Below are 12353 nucleotides of genomic sequence, written 5' to 3'. Positions count from 1 at the left end.
ATCCCTTCCGTGGATATAATGTTACTTTTGAAATCTAACAAGTGCCCTAACCAGGTTGCCAGTGGTGATGGTGACCAGTTACATTTCTCTCTGCTAGCAAAAATCGAACTATTCGACTGCATTGCTGAGCTTTGACTAAATCGGTATCTCCACCTATACCGTCGTTTAAGTAAGTGACGACCTTACAACCTAAAGAACGCCAATATTTTACGAGTGCCCTCAGAGTTTTACTGAATATATGCCCTGCTGTGGCGATACGATACGAAATGCAAGAGAATTGTAAATGTAATATTTGTAATGTATTTCTTTCTGTACGAACAATGGATTGTCCCTGGCGAACTTGTTGTTCTTTAAATGAATGTCGGTAGGAACCGTTCTGAAAGGTAACGTGTACCCGTTTTCCAAAACATCTAAAATATAACGGTTATCAGAACATTCCCTCTACTTACTTGCACGTTTTGCTAAACTACCGACTGGAGAAATTACCTTTATTTCTCGTTTGACTTGTGGCCGATCCTGACTAACTGTACTTACGTTTAAATTAACACATTTTTTTACACTAGTGGATAAATAGCTTGTAACAAAGTTACTGGCCTGTCCGAAAAGCTCAGAATTAAAAAATCTACTTATCTTATTATTAGAAACAGAGGTGTTAGTTCCACACTCGGCCTTCCCATGTCCACTCTTTCCGCACAACAAACATAGATCCGGACGCTACCGTTGACCAGTTTGGCTAGCTTAACCCTGGAAACGGCTGGGAGTTGCAGTAGGTACCCTTAGCTCCACTGGCTAATATTTTACGAGTGCCCTCAGAGTTTTACTGAATATATGCCCTGCCTACAACCGCTGGTTTATCGGATGTTGACCTCTGTGTGTGTTTTTTTTCAATTTATTTATCAATAAAAAATTTACCTTCGATTAATGACTCTTTAGCGTTTTCGATCAGTCCGGCTTACAAGTGAACTTCAGCCTCATCTAACTTAGAAATAGTTTTACTGTTGTGTTTGAACTGTTCTTCGTTGTTTTTACGCTTGAATTAAGGAATAACGTTTGAGCAAAAATATGTTTTGGAGCACTTAACTGACTGATGAGAGTTCCCATCTCCTTCAATATTTCACCGTTGTTTTCTTTAATTTTCTCTGCTGAAAGCTTACTCCATCCTTTCGTCCATTTTGGAGTGGCGAAAATACGTGTGTCTGTATAGAAGTCAAGCCTAGAACTGATTCACACTGCATCGCACAAAATATAATCGCGATTTTGTGCTTCGCCCGAGTTAAGACATACGTTCTGAGCTATACTGCGTAAAGTTCAGAACTAGCAACTCCTTACATAAGCATCAAGGCCCAAGGTGTTATCTTTGGAATGACTATGGTAGATTATTCAGTCTTCTACGTTACATCTTCTTGGATAAGTTGAGCACTTGACCCTCTTTCAGGGAATGTTACACCACTTACCATACATCATTTTACAGGTATTTACATTGCCTTTCGACCGAATTTAGGCTTATGTTTTTATCTTGAGTATAAATTTGGTATTTTATTCAGTCTTTTGTCTTAAGTCTTCTTGGAAAACGCCGTTTGGAGCGCTTTTGAACGGTTAACATACCCTTTTTCAGAGAATGTGACGCCACTTGTTATACATCATTTTAAAGGTATTAAAACTGTCTTTCAAATGCTTAAAGGCCAATGTTCCTATCTTGGGGATGAACAGGGTAGATCCTGATATCTTCTACCAGTAGAAGGTACAGGTTTCTATCTTGGGGGTTTAAACGTAAGATCTATCAATATAATATAAATAAATACCTTAACGTGATGTACAGTAAGTGGTGTAGTGTTGTTTATCATGGTCGCTAACGGCATTTCTCCCTTAATACCTTACGTACAGATTGTTTATTACAACCTATCCATTCTCATAGTATGCACTTTGAATTATGCCACCCTTCATTTCGCCCCAAGTATCTCCGGACTGTCTTATATTTGTAGGTGGCTTGGCTACATGATAATATATGTGGAATATATCCAGTGATATTTGGTTTTATTTTGTATAGAATCAAAATTATAATCTTTTCAAAACATTTACCTTTTGAGTGACCAGATCGTGATTGGTTGAGTTAAAAAATGAAAGGTAAGGGTAGATTTCCTGGAAGTACACAGCACCCCAAACACAGCCATAGCGTCACATGCATAAATATTTTTAAAAATGGTAAAGGAGGCGATGATTTATTTTCCTTAGACTATGTATAATTATTGGAGTAATTTGGCGAAAGTACGGGACACCAGACTGGCCATACATGGAGAAAACAACCAGAAACATTAAAGGATGTACCGATACCACTATTTTACCCTACGATTGAAATTACATGCATTTAAAAGACATTAAATTATCTTTAAATGCATGTATAATAAATGGTGTCACATTTCCAGACAATTTGTCTAAAAGGTGTTGAAAATAACCTAACGATGATTTACATCGCATGCGAGACCCTCTATTAGAAAATTCGCCGTTAAGTACCCAAAATTCTTATTGTGCTCTAGGGCAGCCATTTTGATACTGTTTGACACCATTGATTATCCTGACGACTTCGCCATATTTGGTGTTGTTTTCTCTCACTGTCAAGTGATGTTTGCAAGGTGGTCGCTGAACGGAATCTCGTTTGTTATAAACTGCGAAACCCTTATCAGAAATCTAAGAACGTTTTTATTTTAAATTTATTAGAAAAACAACGATTTTCAACAAAATTCGATGAAAATGGCAGTATTATAACATCAAATATGCGACATAAAGGTGGATATAGGAACTGTTTAATGTTTTTGTACTTTTTTTATAATGGAACGGTCCGTTATTTAGGTAATGTTATTCCGTACGATAGTGGTTCTTACCTAAATACACTGTATACTGTCACGTGACCTGGTGTACGGCAAGAAAAAGTAAAGATGGCAGACGTGGATATTAAGGAAAGGTAGCCTCCTTATTTGTTCATTGATTTCTCTGTTAATATTTCCTTTAGGGGATACTTCTGTCATATAACACGGCACTGACATTTGTCTTTTATGGCTCGATTTTCTAAACTTTGCCCTTAAATGCAACAAAAATAACGGAAAATAAATTTAAGCGAGGAGAGACTCAGATTTTCGAATTTTTCATACCTTTCTTGTGCGATTTCTGCCATTTTATGAAGTACACATAAACTATGTACATAGACAAAACGTGTGTATCAGCCAGTTCTCTGACAACCGCATATTTCTTAGAAAAATACCCGTTTTAAAATTTGTCAAGTGTTCGGACAGAAGGCCGACGTTATTCTGTCGGTGTGCGGACAGACGTCGAACAAAAGAGTGCGGTAAGAAGACAGAAATTCAAAGATATTCCTACGAAACTGTGTACGGAAAGAAGACAAAATCCTGACACGATCACGAATTGCCTACGAACTTAGAAGGATTAATCTTGTCTATATTTCGACATTAGTGCCAATTTTCAGTCTTTTTCTAAACAACAGCTTCAGTCTCTCTAAGCCGTGAAGAATTTTAAAGATTATTGGAAAATAAGAATGAACTTGTTTCTGTTGTTAGCTCATTTGAATCTGAATCGTTTTGGATGTTAAATATATATGCATATAATCTGATAGATCTATTCTTTCATACGCTTGGTTTAGACGGCCTTAATTTGTTGGGAAGGAAAGTACGGAGAGATTCTAATCTTGTAGTATTTTGTTTTATCTGAACATTCGAGCCCACTTATGTCATAATTCCATACTGCAAATACAAAGTATTATTACACTTATACCAAAAAATGATACAGTTAAGGTATAGGAATGTCACTAAAGAAAGCTCAAAACTCTTTTGGAAATAAAGTTTGGCTACTTGATACAAAAGTTATAGTGGAAAATGTGGGTATATACCTGCGTTATTTTCTTTTATCTTTTTCGGGGTTGTGTTACATAGGTCATTTAATTTTCAATCAAAATGTTGCAAATCATGCTTTAATTACTATACTGATTATGTACACGTGTTATTGTTGAGTATTTCAAACTCTGCATATGAACTTATGTGAGTATCAGTATGTTAGATACCTGCCGTGTTGAAAAGCGACATATTTTTGTAGTGTCCGTAGCCCCTATTTTAAACTACAGCATAAGAACATTAATGATATCATATGTTGTACTGCCTGTTATATTTTGTAGTGCGACATTTAAAATCACAGATAAATCTAACATGACTAATCACATGTTTACTGTCTACTGTTATATCAAGGGTATACATTCAAATTTTCCAAATGATTGTATTTATAAGTTGCGTCAATATTGCATCAAGCTATTAGTGTCCGTAGCCATTGATTATCCATTTTTAAGCAGATTTTCTCCTGAATCAACTACTGTTCATAAATTGCATTCATTTTATTAATTATTATACTGTATTTGAATAATAAAACCACTTTTTATTTATTCATGTTTTGGTCAGTAAAATATATATGAAGTGGAGATTTAACAGCGGACTATTGAGAAATGCGTTGCTCATTCTTTCCTTAAATATATCTTTTATGCGGTCTCTAAAGTTATTAGGTGTACGCTTTGAGTGCAAAAGCAGAACCCTTATTCATGCAATACCTTTAACACTTTTATGTTACAGTTTATGTTATCTGTGTCTTTAGCAGGCTTCGGATCAATAGAAAGTTTAGCTGTTTCGGCAATTTCAGATCATTTTAGTGATGTTTTCCGTGAATATTTTGAACAAAATTCACTCTAAACCCGGCCTTTATTATTAAATTATGACCATGTTTCCGGAAGAAGTATTCACATAATTGGTGGAAGCATTCCCAGTCCGTGATTCGAACCATAGCGCAGCTTATGTTAGGCTGATTTATAACTGGACTCTAATTTACTTAAAATATGACAGAATTCCAGTCAAATGGATAACAATTTGCTATGTAGGCATCCGTTTTCGACATGTAGTGATAAATCGAAAGAAAATTACGCCTTGTATATTCGTTCAGATTAGCTCACATGATCAGGTAAAACAAAACACTGTATTGTATTCTCTCGGTACTTTCCTTCCGAACAAATTAAGGTCGTCTAAAGCATGTGTTTAAAAGAATAGATCTATCAGATTATATGCAAATATATTAAACATTATTCAAATGAGTTTAAAACAGATACAAGTTCATTCTAATTTTTCAATAATCTTTAAAATGTTGACGGCTTAGAGAGACTGGAGAATTGTTTGGAAACACATTGGCAGCACTAATGTCGAAATATAGACCGTCGAAATATAGACCACATTAATCTTTCTACGTTCTAGTATAAGGCAATTGGTGATCGTGTCAGGATTTTGTCTTCTCTCCGTACACAATTTTGATTTTCTGTCTTCTTACCGTACACTTTTGCCCGACGTCTGTCCGTACACCGACAGAATAACTTCGGCCTTCTGTCCGTTCACTTGACAAATTTTAAAATTGAGTATTTTTCTAAGAAATATGTGGTTTTCAGGGAAATGGCTGATACACACGTTTTGTCTATGTACATAGTCAATGTGCACTTCATAAACTGGCAAAAAACGTGGAAGAAATGGATGGAAAAATCGAAAAGCCGAGTCCCTCTTCGCTTAAAATTATTTTCCGTTGTTTTTGTTGCATTCAAGGGTAAAGTCTAGAAAATCGAGCCATCATCTGAGGTAATGGTATACAGCCGATGAAAGACAAATGTCAGTGCCGTGTTATATGACAAAAAGTCTACCTTTCCTAAATATCCACGTCCGCCGTCTTTACTTTTTCTTGCCGTAAACCAGGTAGACGAGTCCATAAACTCTCAAACGTCAAAATCAAACTATACGAGTAGTAACGGATACATAATACAACTGTTATAATAACAACGTTTCTTCGCTTGTTTGCTTCGGGTTAGTGTAGCAAGCAGTTAACCTGATCAGTGATTCTGAATTTTCTGCCAGTATCGACCTGTTCTCTGCAATGCACTGCCAACTTCTTGATATATATCTGAGGCGGAGACAAATGATTTCTGACACAATGTCTTTCATCAAATATTTACGCAGAATATCGCTGATCCATAGACCTCCGCTCTACATATTAAGTTATAATAATAATGATGATACATACCTGTTACAGCTTCTTTCCTAACATTGTACATTTTTGAAATATTTAACAACGTTCATCCAAAATTTTTGGGGTCGGCAAATGCACTGCCAATACATACAATAATAATAAAAATAACAATTATACATTTCGTAATTATATGATAAAAGTAATAATGAGAATGTTCTCATTTTTGTAGCTTCCATAGCTATCAAAAGGCTAAATGTCCAGTTAAAGGCCCTGACTGTTTAGACCTTTGTATTTCTAACGGTTACGCAAGTAGCTAAAGTGGCCCGAAAAACGTATGCTACTGTGAAGGCAGAGTGAGTACCACTTCTTTTATAGGAGCATTTAACAATACACTGTAATAAAAACAAAACAATAATTGGAAACAAATTTAACTAATGTTTTATTATAAAATTTGCAGCAGTACGAAAGTGGTTCCCTACTTGACATAAAGGGAAGCGCTATGTTTTGTAATTCTGTTTTCACCAGGTAAGCTACCAGAGGTCCAACATATTAAATATTAATAAAGACGACTTACTTTTTTGCAGAATACTTGATGACCAAGGATGGAAACCAAAACAGAAATGGTCATATAAATTGCAACAGATAATGAAAAATTAAAAGTTTTAGCATATTTATTTGCTTACTGATTTTGTCCATTGCGAGCCTTATCCAAGGGGGACAGTCCGATGTGTAAAGAAAGAAATCTGAATATGCCGACTTCGATTTACATACTTTTCATTGTTATGGCAACGAGCAGTGTTATGACTTTCTAATAACTCTAAATTGGTTATTGATACTAGATTTATGTTTTTATTTGGTTTGTTTGAAAGCACACAGGGCGTCTGTCTACATTGTTTATGTTACTCCGTAGTACAGAATATAATTTATTTCCGATTAAGCCAATTCTGGTATATTACATAACTATGTAACTTAAGAAAGCGGGAGCAATTGCTGATGGAGAATAGTAGAAAAGCATGGATACCGCCAACCTTAAGAATACATTTAGTGACAGTTATTGTTATTCACATGAGTTAATTTGGTGTCGTTGAAGTGAACTACATTGATATATAATCATGCACACACATTCATTTTATGTACGCGGTATTCAAAATTCGCATACCAGAGGCCCGTCACGTTTTAGCATACCAGAGGCCTTTCACGTTTCCCTGTTTGAACGGGAACATGACGAATTTCTTATCGATGTGGATGCATACGTTATAGTATCCTTACATTTCTAACGAAACACATTATAAAAACTTTTTTTCGAGAACGCAGTAATTAATGGATAAGGAATTAAGACAGAAAAAATGAACTAAATCACATTCATGGATATGTTTTCTAAATTGTGATTTTCATGTACTTTTACATGCTACTCCACCGTCAGTATAGATTATTGTTTGTCAAGTTTTCACATGCATCATGCATATAATACAGCGTACTTCTTTCTTCGAGAGGTATATATTTTGGAAGTATAAGCCGTAAGTTCATTTAACAATTTATAACTAGAAAGGCAAACCTTGGTAACGACGACCGTCTACACAAGGTATATACTAGTAGTCTTGTATGCATAATACCGTTAAGTGAGGTTTCAAACTCACAGTGGTGAGGGACACGTAATTGGAAGTCAGTAACCTTAATCACTCGGCTAAAAAGACATCCTCGAATGTTTAAAAGCTATACGGCCAAGCCTATCTACACTTTTAGTGACATGGCTTGTATCAGGGCTGTTATATTTCGATCTTCTCAGATCGTTCAGCACGACTTTTATGTCGTGTTACTGGTACTGTTAAGTTTCTCAGCATGAACATTTCGGCCTGGGTGGTTCCAATACTCCCGCTTTCATAGCTCTGGGTATTGTTTAACCACCCATTGGATATTGTGCCTGCTTTTTAATTTTGTCTTTTGGCAGTTCCTGTGATATGCAGGGTCCATAACCTCAGATCCCCTTTCTAAATTCCAGTTTGTTTAGTTCTGCTCATTGTTTTCTCGTTTAGGGCAAACCCATTATTTAAACTGGGGACCATACGCCGCTTTTCATGGAAGTACACGCTACTGTAGCATTGAAGGTTCCATGTGCACCGCCGTATGAACACATCTGCGGATGTCTCTAAATTGTTTTTTGTACTTTTAGCATGTGTAAATGTCGAGTTCTGCTCAACCCGGGGCTAGAGGGCGTGGAAGGTAGCATGCATTTTAACTACCGTCCATGAACAGGCTCAATCAAACCGAGCCTGCAACATTTTCGTTTTTGTTGTGTTGAGCGACCTGTGGAGTTTCCACTTTTTCTATTTTGTAAGTAACTGGATACAGGATATAGACGGATTTACAACGCCGTCGGTTGCCCAGTTGTTAAACCGGATGCAATATGACCTGTAACAACAATATACACAAGTAAGAAAGTTGCTGCGAGATGAAGCAAATTGAAACTGCGCCAAACAAAGCGGTGTATGTAGTACTAAAGGACAGGAGGTGATAAAACGATGTTGTTGTCTTTGTTGTAGACCCTAGGCAAACATACAAGCAAGCTAATGGTGTTTCACGAGTGTTTGAGAAAAAACATTACCTTTGTAGTGTGAGCAGGATTTTTATGTTGTATCAAACTACCTACGTATTGATTGATCCCGACCCATATGCGAAACTGACCTTGATAAATTATTCTGAGTTTTGGTATATGGAATAGATTACATTGTGTATACACAACGTTGTTCTTAAATTCAGTCTTGTGACGTAGATGTTCATCCTAAATTTCTGAGTTTCAAACTTTACGCAGATGGTATCCATAATGCTATCAAACGTGCTCAACAAATTAATATATACAAAGATCCTTTAACAGCATTGCACTCATCCAATCAAATAAATAGTACACTCGGTTTGATTGAGTCTGTTCTTGAGAAGTAATGAAATGTGCAACATCCCTCATGCCTTAAGCACCGGCTTAAGAGGAGATCTGTTATAGAAAACTTGTTTGCTCTGGTCCACACAATATAACAACACTAAGACAAAGTAAGGGGATAATTTTTAAAGTCGACACAAGACACCTAAAGACTGTTGTTATTATAGTTAATAAAATCTGTGAAAAAATCCTTTGGGAGTGTAGAACGTAATCAAGCAACATAATAGCAGACACATTGAACAAACACAGAGACAAATCTCTCCATGTATCAAAATGTAATAAATCATTCTTCAAGTCTGACGAGAAGTAAAGTGTTTATGATGCTTGTGGCATGCCCAAATAATCTGGTAAAATCTCTCGAAAGTACAGAACCCATAGCTTACTCGCCATTTCGTGTAAGTGTTCAGATTATTCTTCAAAATCTGGTAAGTATTTATAGCCTGAAACGGACCCAGCTATCTATAAACAATGTTTATTTTAAAGAATAAGGTTAATTACATGCATGCGATTTTATGTCTGAAGCGTGTCAGTGCATTTCGACCCAAACGAATCTAAGTTCCCGCTATAACACGGGGTTCTGGCAGGATAAAAAAAAATAAAAAATTCTGGTATGATTAATCGGTGCTTTTGAGAACATTTAGACAATGTCGTGGCTGTGAAAAAAATCAACAATTTTACTCTCCCTGATACATTCCTTAACACGTTTATGTCATAAATGATGAATTGAAATTCTAGGGAGACCGATATAAGGCGTTTCTTGACCGAACTGACTGGTAGGATCAACGACTGCAATATTCAGTAACGCAGGAGTGCCGAGTTTTTCTTCTGTGTCTGTTTTCAACAATTTTCGTAGGAAATATACCTTCATTTATTTAGAAGAAAAAAAAAACAATGTAGAGCTGTTTAGACAACAGGCACTGGTCTAGTTTTAACGTTGTGTTTGTTTTTAAATAACTCTTTTTTCACATAAACATACAGTTTATAGTTAATTGAAAAACAAAATCGACGTCAAAAATCCGGTCACAGCATAATATAAAATGACAAGGTTAACTAGGAGAGTGTAACTTTATGGGAAGCTACTCGGCATACTAAACATGCCATAATCGGAGTTTATACACTTGCAGTCTCTACATGCACGATTGAACTTTTGAAATACTTAAAGGCTTCCCTAAATGCAAGAATGACTTCATAAATTGTTTCGAAATTTGCAGAATAAGTCTCAAAGGACCTTCATTTAGTATATTTATATATAAACAGTGATTAGCATTGCCTACAATTAAGGTATTAGATCTCTAATAGTAATGTTTAAAAAATGGCATTTGCTTGGTATATTCTTAAAGTTGACCGTGTTTCGCACTGTGTTGCAATTTGTAAACAACTTTTACCGTGCCGTTTTTTTTATAAATTTTGTATAATTTATTATATTTCCTCGAGCTCAAGTAGAGACAAGTTTAATTTTTATACTTTAGTCAAATGAGAAAATAACTGATGATAAAACTCCAGTCACAGTGTTATATACATTGACAAGGTGAAATATACGCGAGAGTAACACTATCGGAAATTACCCGGCCTACTTGTAGCACATTCAAAAATCGGAGTTTATTCACCTTATTTGCAGGTTTGTTAGCATTGCTTTACATGAAAATCTTACCCAAATTTTAAGTTAAGGTCCACAACGAAATAAAACGGGAAATGGCTTACATAAAACAAAAACGCCACTTTTACTGAGAAAAAAAATAAGGATGTTTTATTTCCGCCAATATAACCCGGAAGTACTGCTTGATCTCCTTTTAGTAATACTGTCAAACGGACAGCGCAAAAAACAAATGTAACTATCAATAATTTGTAATTTTTTCTACGCGCTTGGTAAATCGATTAATTGATACATTTAAAAAATTTAATGTCTTGGTATGTAGTGTCATTCTTGTTATTGAAAGGTCATTAAAATTCCATGTCGAAAATTTCCAGTTTCTACACAGTAATTACAAAATATATCTCTTATTGTTTGCAGGCGACATTGCTTTCGTTTCATATTTTAAGTAAGGCTTTCAATCGTTACTTTACCAACTTATTGTAACAAATGGGGCATAAATGTAAATGTTGGTGAAACAGTCGTTATATGTTGTTCAAGACCAGAGAATGTGGAATTGATTATAACAATGAGCAGTTGAATGTTTTTAAGCCATTAACGTATTTAAGCGTTACGCAATCGTCCAATGGCAAGTACTTTCAAGCCGAAAAAAACCATTGTCTATTCAAGTATTAAAGATGTTATATTCTTAGGCTATAGCGTTTGATTAAGTTGCTTTAAACGTTGTAGAAAAGGCAACATTTTTTATTGCATGATTGTACCAATTGTGTCGTACGGATCAGAGATTTGGGGATTTCCTAAAGCACCTGCTTGAAAAAATATATATTAAAAATTTGATACAGATTAGCGACAGCAGACAGCAACATTAGCCGTTTTAGCTCACCTGAGCCAAGGCTTCAAGATGAACTTTTCTGACTGCTGGATGTCCGTCGTGCGTCCGCAACAATTTCTAATAGATATTCTTCTTCAAAACTACTGGGCAGATTTACACAAAACTTCACAGAAATTATCCTTGTGTGGCCCCCTTTCGAAATTGCACAAATAATTTAAATTTATTTTAAACTGTGGTTGGCATGGAAACCGAAAGGAAAATCTTGAAAAATCTTCTTCTTAGAAACTGTTACCAGGAATTCAAAAACGTTTTGTAGAAATGATCTCTTGGTGACCCTCTACCAAGAATGCTTAACGGTAAAAAAAACATGGCCGCCAGGGAGCGCAATAGAGTGAATATTAACCGATGCAAAGATAATAACATTTTCTTTACATACACATACACTGCAATGTAACTACTATAAATTTGTACAATAGCCTGAATACGATCAACAATACTGAACTAAGTAGAATAATTAAAGCCACGACACACATTAAATTACGTCACGCACCCGCAAATTCTATTCCACTGGGTTTTAATGGACCACGATCGTGCAATATTTTTCCATATCATGACGTGGAACGCTTATTATCGGACGTGGAATGTTTTATTAACGTTGTTATGGAAAGAATCGCGTGACGTCCATGGCGTCCTCGCACACGTTGCGACAACAAGTTGACGTCATTTTCGTGGAAAATGATAATGCGCGTCAGTTTGATTTGTTTATTGCATTTTCGGAGAAATATTTTCGTGTTTTTCCTGTCTTTCGTTACAGAACGATAATTTAGATATATATTAACCATTTGGTAGCGGATATGTAATAAAAAGGTTATCAACTCCGTATGTGGATATATGCACTCGTTCTTTCGCGGATAATATTGCGCTCCTAAAGTCGCGCTGCAGAACTC

The 12353-nt window shown here is 35.7% G+C and overlaps 1 protein-coding gene across 4 annotated transcripts in view; it reads left to right on the top strand.

The window, feature by feature from the left end:
- Positions 1-6721, top strand: part of LOC123524919 (glucose dehydrogenase [FAD, quinone]-like) — a 60660-nt gene extending 53939 nt beyond the window's left edge. For 2 of the 4 annotated variants that reach the window (XR_008370196.1, XR_008370195.1), the window contains 2 exons: positions 6281-6404; positions 6636-6721. The gene's annotated coding sequence lies outside the window, so the exon portion shown is untranslated. The remainder of the gene's footprint in view (positions 1-6280; positions 6405-6635) is intronic. The other 2 variants (XR_008370198.1, XR_008370197.1) reach the window with 1 other exon arrangement.
- The last annotated feature ends 5632 nt before the right edge of the window (positions 6722-12353 follow it).

This window comes from Mercenaria mercenaria, chromosome 3 (genome assembly GCF_021730395.1).
Source record: "Mercenaria mercenaria strain notata chromosome 3, MADL_Memer_1, whole genome shotgun sequence".
Classification (NCBI taxonomy): domain Eukaryota; kingdom Metazoa; phylum Mollusca; class Bivalvia; order Venerida; family Veneridae; genus Mercenaria; species Mercenaria mercenaria.
The sequence above is the reverse complement of the archived record's forward strand: the minus strand, read 5'-3'. Positions and strand labels throughout refer to the sequence as shown.